The 11,359-nt window shown below is 42.6% G+C and overlaps 1 pseudogene; it reads right to left on the reverse strand.

Moving 5' to 3' along the window:
• Positions 1-4,070: 4,070 nt before the first annotated feature.
• Positions 4,071-4,187, reverse strand: LOC136650462 (5S ribosomal RNA; annotated as a pseudogene).
• Positions 4,188-11,359: the final 7,172 nt, after the last annotated feature.

Raw genomic sequence — 11,359 nt, forward strand, 5'->3', positions numbered from 1 at the left:
TTCTTGAAGCTGTTTACATCCATCCATATGCTGAGAATGATGCTTAAGCTCTCTTGCATGTCTTGAAAAGTGAATAAAATTATCTGGGCTTATTTGGAATGCAAGATCCAATATGGTACGCTGAGTGACACTTAAAAAGAATGAAGCGGTAACTGTAGCTTATTTTCTGAAACAATCTTGACACTAATGCTAAATTATAGCTTGGAATCATCTAGCATTTTTACCTTTATGAGGAAAGGCTTTTTACATATTTAACATAATTCTAGGGAAAATATACTGGTGTTATGTATAAAGATATGTACACTGTAACCAAAAGGCATGTATATTCCCCAGTAGAACACTTCGCACAATGTTATTGCCATTTGGTGTCATTTCCTAACAAATATAAAATACAATCGGTAAACAAACTAGACTTTTGATTTAAGCTGACAGCTGTTCCTTCAGAAGCAATATTCAGATATTTAATCTTGAGAACAGTGAATATCTTGTGGCTGTTTGAGCAAACTGTACTTTTATAAAATGAACGGGCTGCCTGCTTTTGTGTATCATTCTCGGATCTGGTAATGACATATATAACAGCTCTCGAATGACTTGCACATTTGCGACGGGTGAGTGTTCCCTGAGAAAAATAATCAAATTACCTAATGCTTTATTCCAAAAGCAACTCACCCTATTCAGATATGAAATGTTGCTCTCAATTCTATGAACTAGATTCCCAGCAGTTCCACTGAGGTTGTACATGTAGAAAGCAAGACAAAGTTGGTCGATGGTTATATTTGCTCATATGCAGTAGAGCAACTTTGTACACCACTTTCTGCACCAGAAGGGGGCTCATTATTCATTCATGGCTTTCATGAGAGGGATAACAACTTTCACTGAAATTCAAATTAGACGGCATGGAAGATGAGATAGCCTGATGCTACAGCTAAGTCACTCATGTTTCGATGAATTCATTGATACCTAACTGCTGAAAAACTCCCAGAGAGGATATCCCACACTATTTCAAGGTATGGATTGCAAATATTACACAAACCATTGATCTGCAAATGAGGAATTATGGCCGTAGCAGAGAAAAAAGCTAGGAGTGGCATGAGAAGGAATGATATCCCTATCTGGATGCCCAAGCCTGATCCGGAACTGCCAGGCCGCATGGCCTGTGCTGTATCCTACACAGGTTAGGGGAGACTGGGGGTCACTTCAGGGTAAGGGAACATTTTCCCCCTTACCCCGTGTTGAGTCACAGCCTGCTCTATGAGGCTACTCAGATCTGTGCAAGCTATTTAGCTGGTACAAATCTGAGCAACCTGTGTAGGGCTTCCCAGGCCTGGGATGGTGGTTAGGATACCTGCTTGGGCTGCCGCCACTGATCCCACCCCCTCCCAGGCCCAGTCCTCCCCCCATGCTGCCTTCTCCCACCCAGAAATGCCCCTACCCCCGGAACATAATTCCACCACCCTCTCCCACCCCCTGCATGGCCCAGCAAAACCTGCCACAGGCAGCGAAGGAACAGGTTCTGGTACTGGCACACTGGCACACATCATGTTTCCCCTTACCTCTGTTTCCCCTTACCTCTGGCTGAGCCACTTTGGGTCCCTATCCCACACTGGATACAGCGCAAGCCTCTTGGCTTGCCTGTTCCAGCGCAGGATAGGATTGCACTCTTGGTTGATTATTTTCGAGCAGGCTTGAAATTTGTTAGTAGATACAAATCACAGAAGAAACATAAGTAGTCATAGAATGAAGATGATTATGTCAAAATACTGAATTCTGCCAGATTCCACGTGACTTTTTTTTTTTTTTTTTTTTTTTTTTTGAGGGGTAGAGAAGTTTGTTTAGACTTTGTGGCTAAGTTCTTGTTGTGACTCACTTTTAATCACTTATATACTTTTCATCAGCATTTTGAAAGTTTTAAATGTTTGTAATACTAATTTAACAACATATCTCACTGCTGATTCAAGTTTTAAAAAGACCTGAAAAGTCAAAGACAATTACCAAAGCAATATTAGCTCAGTTTACCTAAACAAAAATATAACCTTTTCAAAAAGTACCTTGCAGCTACACAGATTGACAAAATGCATCAATTATAATTTTTGTTCACTTTTATAATTACACTGTGATGTGAACTTTTGGGGAAGTTGATTAATTAAAAGGTTACTGCCATTGAATCATTTTCAGAAACAACAACTTGAGTTTTAATTAATGTAATAGACAGCTATGTCCAATATCATAGCATATTTAATATACGTTTATATTTGCACATGTTATAGTTTATTTTATGTAAATTTGATAGTCTTTAAAATGTGCAGTAATTATTATAATAATTAATATCATTCAGTATATTGTAATAACATTCATTAGATGGGCCTGTGCAGGCCAGTTTCAGCCACAAAAGCCACAATAAGAACATAAGAACAGCCCCACTGGATCAGGCCATAGGCCCATCTAGTCCAGCTTCCTGTATCTCACAGCGGCCCACCAAATGCCCCAGGGAGCACACCAGATAACAAGAGACCTGCATCCTGGTGCCCTCCCTTGCATTGGCATTCTGACATAGCCCATTTCTAAAATCAGGAGGTTGCACATACACATCATGGCTTGTAACCCATAATGGATTTTTCCTCCAGAAACTTGTCCAATCCCCTTTTATAGGCATCCAGGCCAGATGCCGTCACCACATCCTGCAGCAAGGAGTTCCACAGACTGACCACATGCTGAGTAAAGAAATATTTTCTTTTGTCTGTCCTAACCCTCCCAACACTCAATTTTAGTGGATGTCCCCTGGTTCTGGTGTTACGTGAGAGTGTAAAGAGCATCTCTCTATCCAGTCTGTCCATCCCCTGCATAATTTTGTATGTCTCAATCATGTCCCCCCTCAGGCATCTCTTTTCTAGGCTGAAGAGGCCCAAACGCCGTAGCCTTTCCCCATAAGGAAGGTGCCCCAGCCCAGTAATCATCTTAGTCACTCTCTTTTGCACCTTTTCCATTTCCACTATGTCCTTTTTGAGATGTGGCGACCACATCTGATGGATGACCAGAACTGACCAGAACTGGATCCCATTTCTTTCAAAAGGTAGTTAAGCATATGGTTCAATTTCTCTTACAGCCCAGTCCTATCCATTCCCTTCCCTACGAATACAGTAGCACCAAAATGGTGACTGCTGCATCTTATGGTAGTTGGGATAGTCGCAGAGGTCTCCTCCAGCTAAGTGAATGGGGGATATTCCTGATCTGCTCTGCTCCCCCTCCCCGTCGCCACCTTGTTCAGCCCCTCAGCCCCATTCCATCTGTCCCTGCCTCCCTCCCAACCCCTGAGCATCTTAGATACTCTTTCTGTCATTATCAACATAATTCAGAAAAAAGGTGAGATGTTAAAATTCACCCTCAGTTGAAATGTGTATGTTTCACATATATATGTACACATCGCAGCTTGAATGAATGAACTGGTATGGGACAGGGTGAGCTTATGCATTTTCTCCTCTCCCCCGCAACGCATTCATATCCCCAGATACTACACGATTAGTTACTTTGATAGCATTAGTGAGTCTGAAATGAACCATATAGCAGCACACTATTATGTAGGAAACATAGCTGTGGAAGATCCTCTGACACATTGCAGCAGTGATCCAAAAAGGCTGTCAACAGAACTCTCCACGTGCTGTCAAATTTTGCAACTGTGGAACTGTCTTCCACTGTCGCAACACGTTCTTGGATAGGACTGGGCTGCCCAAAATGTTTCACACTTTTCTCAGTTTGCCAACTTGCAAGCCTTACTCCAATCCAGTTCGTTCGTTACATCATTTCATTTATTGCATCAGAAAGCAATTGCCTTAATTGCTTGTTCTGTAAACTCAGTCCTTATGCCATGTACTAGTGGATGGTCCATCTGTGAGAGATCATTCCCGTTCTGCTTTTGGCTTCATATAGGTGATGAGGATGCCAGGCATATCTGTCATTATCTACCACATCAGTCCCTTTCCAGTTGTGCTTGTAGCCCATCAGCTAAATGTAACATGACAATTGATCATAACAGTCGTGGTTGGCAACCTTCAGTCTTGAAAGACTATGGTATAAGCCTACAGCACCCGGTATTCCCAGGCGGTCTCCCATCCAAGTACTAACCAGGCCTGACCCTGCTTAGCTTCCGAGATCAGACGAGATCGGGCATGTTCAGGGTAACAGTTGCTGTCTAGATTTTCTCATCAATATACTATTTTTGATGATAAAACTATTTTTCCTAGTGAGAGCTTTCCCTCCTTACAGGGTTTATTTTCTTCACATACCAATAATAATATTCAACAGAAGAAAAAAGCTGCGCACAAGAAACTAATTTCCAGTCTACTATGTTTATTTTAGAGCTGAAGAAAAAGCCTAGGTGGATTCACCTTTCATATATGTTTAGATCCCCAATCCTGCCACTATATAGTTTATTAGTGACTCCCTTTATAATAGCTCTTTCTCTACGTTGTTTTGGCAAGGCTGTTAAAAAAATTGTTATAACGCATAGGAGTGGAATTCAACCATGAAACCCAAATTGTACATAGCCATGTATCTGGGTTATTGGCATGACAGGACCAAATTTCACACACAGAAGAGCTGCTAATCTGTAATTTAAACAAATAAAAAAAAATCATGCCCAGAGTCCGCTTACTTTTGCGTCTTTTAACTTGAGACTGCGCTGAATTGTGCCACAACCAATGTATCTGAACCCTTTGTATTTTTCAGGCATTCGGTGACATTAGTGGAATAAATTTTGTATATAATGAAGTGAGCGCAGTCATTCAGGAGCACGTAACTGAAATGGATAATGCGCTGGAAGCTTCTTCCGAGATCAAGCAAAGGGAAAGAAAAAAGAATACAACAAGGTGGAGAGGTATTACTTGTAGTGACTGCCACTGTCTTATGACTGTGAAGCAGGATGAGCTATAAACAAAGAGCTGAGCCGCAGAAAGGATCTCTCCATTTTGCAGATCTGGGAGTACAAATAAGAGCAAAACTCAGGCAAATCTTATTTAAAGTGGCTCTTGTCACTTGCAGGAGTTCACCTGCATGCAGTCTGCATCCCTCCACTCTCTTGGTCAGTGGGAGTTACTACTTCAAGAGGCGGTTCTTGGCACAGTCTGTATCATTTCCCATCTCATGGTGAGGCGCTCATGGCAGTGGTGCTCTGGAAGCCACTTCTGGGTTGCGCTGGAATGAACCAGGGCTAAGGGAGGGGGGCTGAACAAACCAAAGTGGCTTCTAGGGAGCCGCTGAGTGTCCTGAAGCCCTGCAAATGGTGTGGTTTTGCAGTAGGAACGGTTATTTTTTTACTCCTTTTGACTCTTTAAATCACTTTTAAAAGAGGGCCTCAGTATCTGCAAGTATCTATGGAGGGCACAGACCCAAACCCCCACAGATACCGAGGGCTGACTGTATATTTGATAATTTTCATCTAATTGTGATGCCTTTAGTTCATGCCTTTAGTTCAGATGTAATTCTTATACTTGTAAGTATCAAGAGCAAGTAGGGACATTATGCTTACAGCATCTAAACTTGGCCATCTGTTCTAGCTCTATGAGTATACCTCTGTTGAGAAATCATCCAACCTAGCTGTGATTGTATAGCATCTTAAAATGGAGTTCCCTTTTCTTCCCTACATACCATGCTCTGGACACTTGCACTTATTCCAGGCCTTCACTATCAGTCATCCAAGGCAGGGATTCTCAGACTTCTTGGGAGTAAAAGTCCCGAGGTAAGTCTTTGTAGGGGAGGGGGAAAAGGCAGCAATGCGATCCCTAGGATTGTGTCACTAACGAGGGTGAATAGAAGGTGCTTTTACTTACAGAAGGCTGCTGCAATGTCCAGGAGTTGCAAGGAGGCCCATGCAGCCCTCCGCAGGGCTCCCCAAATCTTAGAACATTGGAAAAAAGTGATCGCAAACCACTGCCTGGTTGCAATCGCAAAACTGGAAGTGGTTTGCTATTGCTTTTTTCAACATTCGAAGACTTGAGCAGCCCTGCGGAGGGCTGCGCAGGGCTCCCCAAAAGTCCTGGACTTACAGCAGCCCTCTGTAAGTAAGAGCACTCCTCCCAGGCTAGTGTTGTGATTCTGGGGATAGCGTTGCTGCCTCTCCCCTTCCCCCACTCCTGAAGGGGCCAGAGGCAGTGTTACATGAGCTGGTGGGTCTCAACCCACCAGTTTGAGTGCCACTGATCTAAGGGGATCAGATGATGGGTCTTTGTGCACTCTACACATGGAGAGCAAAAGGAATCAAAATTGTAGGGGAAATTTTGCTAGTGAAAATATTAGCAGGTATGTAGATCAATTGAAATAAAAGGAAGCAAAATGGTAGTTGATGGTAATAGCTGTTACATTCTCTCACAGCATAATGATTTTCTTTTCTTTTTTAGGTGATGATGTGGCCTCTACTGAGAGCTAGTCAATCAAGGACAGCGCTTCGGTGTCTTTGTTCATGCGATGGTTTTCAGGAAGATCTGTCGTGGCACTTGAAACGGCATTGCACTATGGTGTGTCAGAACTGGAGCAGATTTAAGTGTTCAAACCAAAGTTGTTGACACAAGTGTTGAAGTTCTGATTTGACTAATCTCCAGACACAGAATGTTTCATTATTGTGCTTTGCAAGGCCTTTCTGCTTTTGAATTCCTTCCATTGTCATTTGGGACTTGCATCATAATCCAGAGGCTATACTTCAAACCAGCATTTTCCACAGTTATGCTAGTAATGCTGTTAAGCCCCAGCAACCTGATTTTCTTCCATTTATTCTCAGAAAATAAATGCTTAGTTGTTTTAAGCATTGTACAAATGAATTCTATTACTATTGCTAATGAGTCCTGGAAGATGCTTCCACATGAATCTGAGAGATTCCCCCCATGGCAGCTCCTCCCACACAACATTCTGCAGCATTCCTATGGGTTATTCCAACCTCAGGAGTACTTTGGGGGAGGGCTGTTAGGGAGTTGCCTGAGGGGGAGGAAGATAGTTTGCGCTCACACTTGAGCCAATAATAATACAAGCCAATAATAATATTAGACAACTATTCGAAATTCCTGCTTGATGCTCACTCATGGGTTGTGTTGGATCACATTACTCAAATAAAAGAAAGAAAGGTGAACATATTCATGAATATATATTTGAATTTGGCAAACATTTTCACATTGTCTTTGTGAAAATTGGCCTTCCTGCTTTCAAAAGACTTATGCCACAAGCCTATTGTGGTCTTGTGCTGCCAAAACTAACATTTCATCAGTGCAAAGGCCCTTACAGCAGCACAAAAGCTAGGCTTCCATCACACACTTCTGGGCCGCTGCCATCAACAAGTAGCAGCACACATTGCAGCATCTCCCAAAACCTTCATCAAAGCTGGTAAGTTAGCAGTGGAGGTGTGTTGTGGGCAGGGAGAGAAGGGGGAGTTTGGGATAAGAGGAAGGATTGGATCCTGGCAGAAGTATCTTGCCATGGCATAAAGTGCCACCCCTTACTGGAACTAACTGCAGTGACATCATCACATTACCACAGTTACTTCCGGTATTATCACCCCGATCTGAGGACCATCCCTTCTTCCCCCTTTTTTGGAAAGGGAAGAAGTGGACAACCCTCAGACTGGCATGGTCCAGAACCATGCTGAGAGTGGCTTTGAGCTCACAGCCACTATTGGTGCAATTCTGTGCAGCTCTGAGGGCCACCCTCTTCTCCACCCCCCTTTTAAAGGGGAAGAAGGGGTGCCCCTCAGATTGGCATGATTCTGGGTACAGGACTGAGTACATAATAATGCACATGTTCTTTCTTCAGGTACAAGAGGGTCTCTATACAGGGCAGTCTAGCAATAAACAGATGAGAAGATCCCAATTCTAACCCTGTTGTTCCTGACAGCTGTGATGATAAAAGAGCTTGATTCAGGAAGTAGGAAGAGGAAGAACTATGTCCAGTTCTGGTCGCCGCATCTCAAAAAAGACATAGTGGAAATGGAAAAGGTGCAAAAGAGAGTGACTAAGATGACTGCCGGGCTGGGGCACCTTCCTTATGAGGAAAGGCTGCGGCATTTGGGCCTCTTCAGCCTAGAAAAGAGACGCCTGAGGGGGCACATGATTGAGACATACAAAATTATGCAGGGGATGGACAGAGTGGATAGGGAGATGCTCTTTACACTCTCACATAACACCAGAACCAGGGGACATCCACTAAAATTGAGTGTTAGGAGAGTTAGAACAGACAAAAGAAAATATTTCTTTACTCAGCATGTGGTTGGTCTGTGGAACTCCTTGCCACAGGATATGGTGATGGCAACTGGCCTGGGTGCCTTTAAAAGGGGATTGGACAAGTTTCTGGAGGAAAAATCCATTACAGGGTACAAGCCATGATGTGTGTGCGCAACCTCCTGATTTTGGAGGTGGGCTATGTCAGAATGCCAGATGCAAGGGAGGGCACCAGGATGAGGTCTCTTGTTATCTGGTGTGCTCCCTGGGGCATTTGGTGGGCCGCTGTGAGATACAGGAAGCTGGACTAGATGGGCCTATGGCCTGATCCAGTGGGGCGGTTCTTATGTTCTTAAGAGTCCAATTTGCCCATCTAGAAAGCACCCAGATTGTTTAATTGATAGCAGGACCCTCAGATTGCCAGGATCACTGATTAATACCCAACATGACCAATTATCAATTGAGTTCTAGCACTCCTCAGCTTGTTCCTATAATGACTAATTATAAACCATGATTTTCACATTTTGCATTGTCATTCTGAATGTAGATTTAGATCCATGTTAATCTTTCATAAAGCCTGTATGAGCCCCATTGGTTTTCACTGACGAAACTGTACTGCATGGAATCTAGCTCTTAACTTGTACAGATTATATTATCTCCTGAAGTTATTAACAACCACATCCATATCATTTAGTTATAGCCCCATAATAATTGCCTGCCTATGGTGGCATTCCTTTTACAATTTCCTCCTATAAAACGGAATATGTATTGTCATTACTGAAAAGTGTAAATAAGAAACTCTTTTAGTGGCACAGTTTCCCTAGGTACCTACTGTGCTCTTATTATCCTCAATGCACTCCCCCATCTGTAGTTGTGGTCTATTATACGATAAGGACATAACTATGAATTAAAAATTAAAATGCTTGCGGTAGACTGGAGAGCAAGGTCTATTAAAATGTATCCAATACCAAAGCTTCCACTACATATAGATGGATTGCAGTGAGCACCAGTTAAAGCAAGCAGATGAAAAATTAGAGATTTTCATCATTCTGTTAAATATAGTGCTAAGTGGTACGTGCTAGCATTAAAAGCAAATTACTTAGCACTTCGCCAATCACAGCATGGGAGCTTTCTATTGGAAACAGTATTTTCAGGAATGCATTGGTTTTGTTAAATAAATCAGCTGGTAACACTGAGGAAGTTGGCTGAAGAGGTAGCAGTATGGAAAAGATGTATGTGAGTTACAATTCGAAAGGGGGGGAGACAGAAATGTCGAATCAATTGGCTTCTCCGGTTATCCCTATTGTAGTCTTAGTAACAGAACTCTTAGACATCAACAACTGTGTTTGCATTCTGATTTTTGTATTTATCCCTGGGGATTTGCCTGCCTCTGCTCCTCCAATACTCTAGCTCACCACTCTCCTCTTTGTCGCACTCTTTCTTTTCCTATCCAAGGACTGGATCAGTGGAGATGGAAGTGGTGTCCCCTGCCTGAGGCAACATCTGCAATTGGCCTCATAGATGGGGTGGCCCTGGGGGCAAGGGTGAGTCCGAATTCAAACCAGAATCATAATTCAGGATAAACAGAATCATTTCAGAAATATTTACATAGACCGGATCTAATAGGCCTTGGGGCACAATTTCAGAAATTTTACACAAAGAGGAACATGGTAGACTGTGAAAGAGCCCTACAGCACAATCCTCTGCATGTCTACTCAGAAGTAAGCTCCACTGGATTCAGTGGGACTTACTCCCAGGTAAGTGTGTATAAGACTGCAACCTTAATGCTTGGTTGGCAACCTTCAGTCTTGAAGACTATGGTATAAGCCTACAGCACCTGGTATTCCCTTGAATAAAGATTATTTTGTTCTGTAAGTTTCAATTCCAGATCTACTTTGAAACCAGGGTTTCTGAAATACTTTTCCTATGCATGTGTGTTCAGAAGTTCCACTGCATTCAGGGATATGTACTGTCGAATCAACTATTTAGGACTGTAGGATGGGCACCTATGTGAGCATTTCCCTTCAAACTCAATACAATCCTTTTTCACTATCCTGATGTATATCTACCCAGACTCTTCTTTTGACTTCATGTTATTCTCACCTGACATTAAGACACAATTTCCATCAATCTGCTCTTCCTTTTAATGCCCCATCCCTGTAAGGATTTGTGTTCTCCTCCAAGGATTAGTCCCTCAACATATATATTACAGAGCCAAGAAGTTCTGTAGTGACTTTTTCAATATTCTACCACCATAATATGCTATTCACTGTACATGTGTATATTCCAGACATTTTGTCTTGACAGTGAGAAATTTGCCATATAAAATCTACAAATTGAGAAGTAAAATCTGACAAATTCCAGAAAATTCTGATAAAGAATATCTCCAACTATAATTACCATGTAACATATTCAGTTGTTTTCTGAAGCTTCTTGTCCTGTTATGCCAATTCTGTGACTTACACTAACAGGAAATAATGACACAAGGATGACTTAACTAGACATAATAGGATACCTTTAAAATGCGGCTTAACGTGAACCTGGCTACTTGTTAAGGAAACATTTGATGTATTTTCTCTGCATTGACTTAACTACCATTATATGTAGATAGTTGGTTCTTAGAGAGGATGAAGAGGATAAATACATTCTTGTCATTGTCCACATAGGAAGACAAACCCTAAACACACAATTTTAAAGATAATAATGGGAATCCATAAAACACTTAGTTTTGAGGTTGGCATAGGTCATTTGAGGCTTCTGTCATATAGGCTGCAGTCCTAACCACACTTTCCTGAGAGCAAGCCCCATTGCACAAAATAGGACTTACTTCTGAGTAGACCTGGTTAGGCTTGTGCCCATACACACTTACCTAGAACTGAGAGCCCAATCTTATTCTTCCTCTCTACCACCATTGCAGCCACCCCAACCTGGTGGGCACTGCATTCCATGGGGGGGGGGTGCAGGTAGGCCAGGATACTTCAGCGGGAAAGGGGATTGAAAATCTTCTTACCCCTGCACAAGCCCTGCAACCTGCAATGGGTCTCCCCGGACCTGCGCTGGTCAGTTTACCTGCGCAAGTCCAAGAGAAAGGGGGTGGGGAAGCTGCTACCGGAGGGCATAAGACCATCATGGGCCATATGTGATGGAACCTCCCCTCCCACTGGCTC

The sequence above is a fragment of the Tiliqua scincoides genome, chromosome 4, assembly GCF_035046505.1.
Source record: "Tiliqua scincoides isolate rTilSci1 chromosome 4, rTilSci1.hap2, whole genome shotgun sequence".
In the NCBI taxonomy this organism is placed as follows: domain Eukaryota; kingdom Metazoa; phylum Chordata; class Lepidosauria; order Squamata; family Scincidae; genus Tiliqua; species Tiliqua scincoides.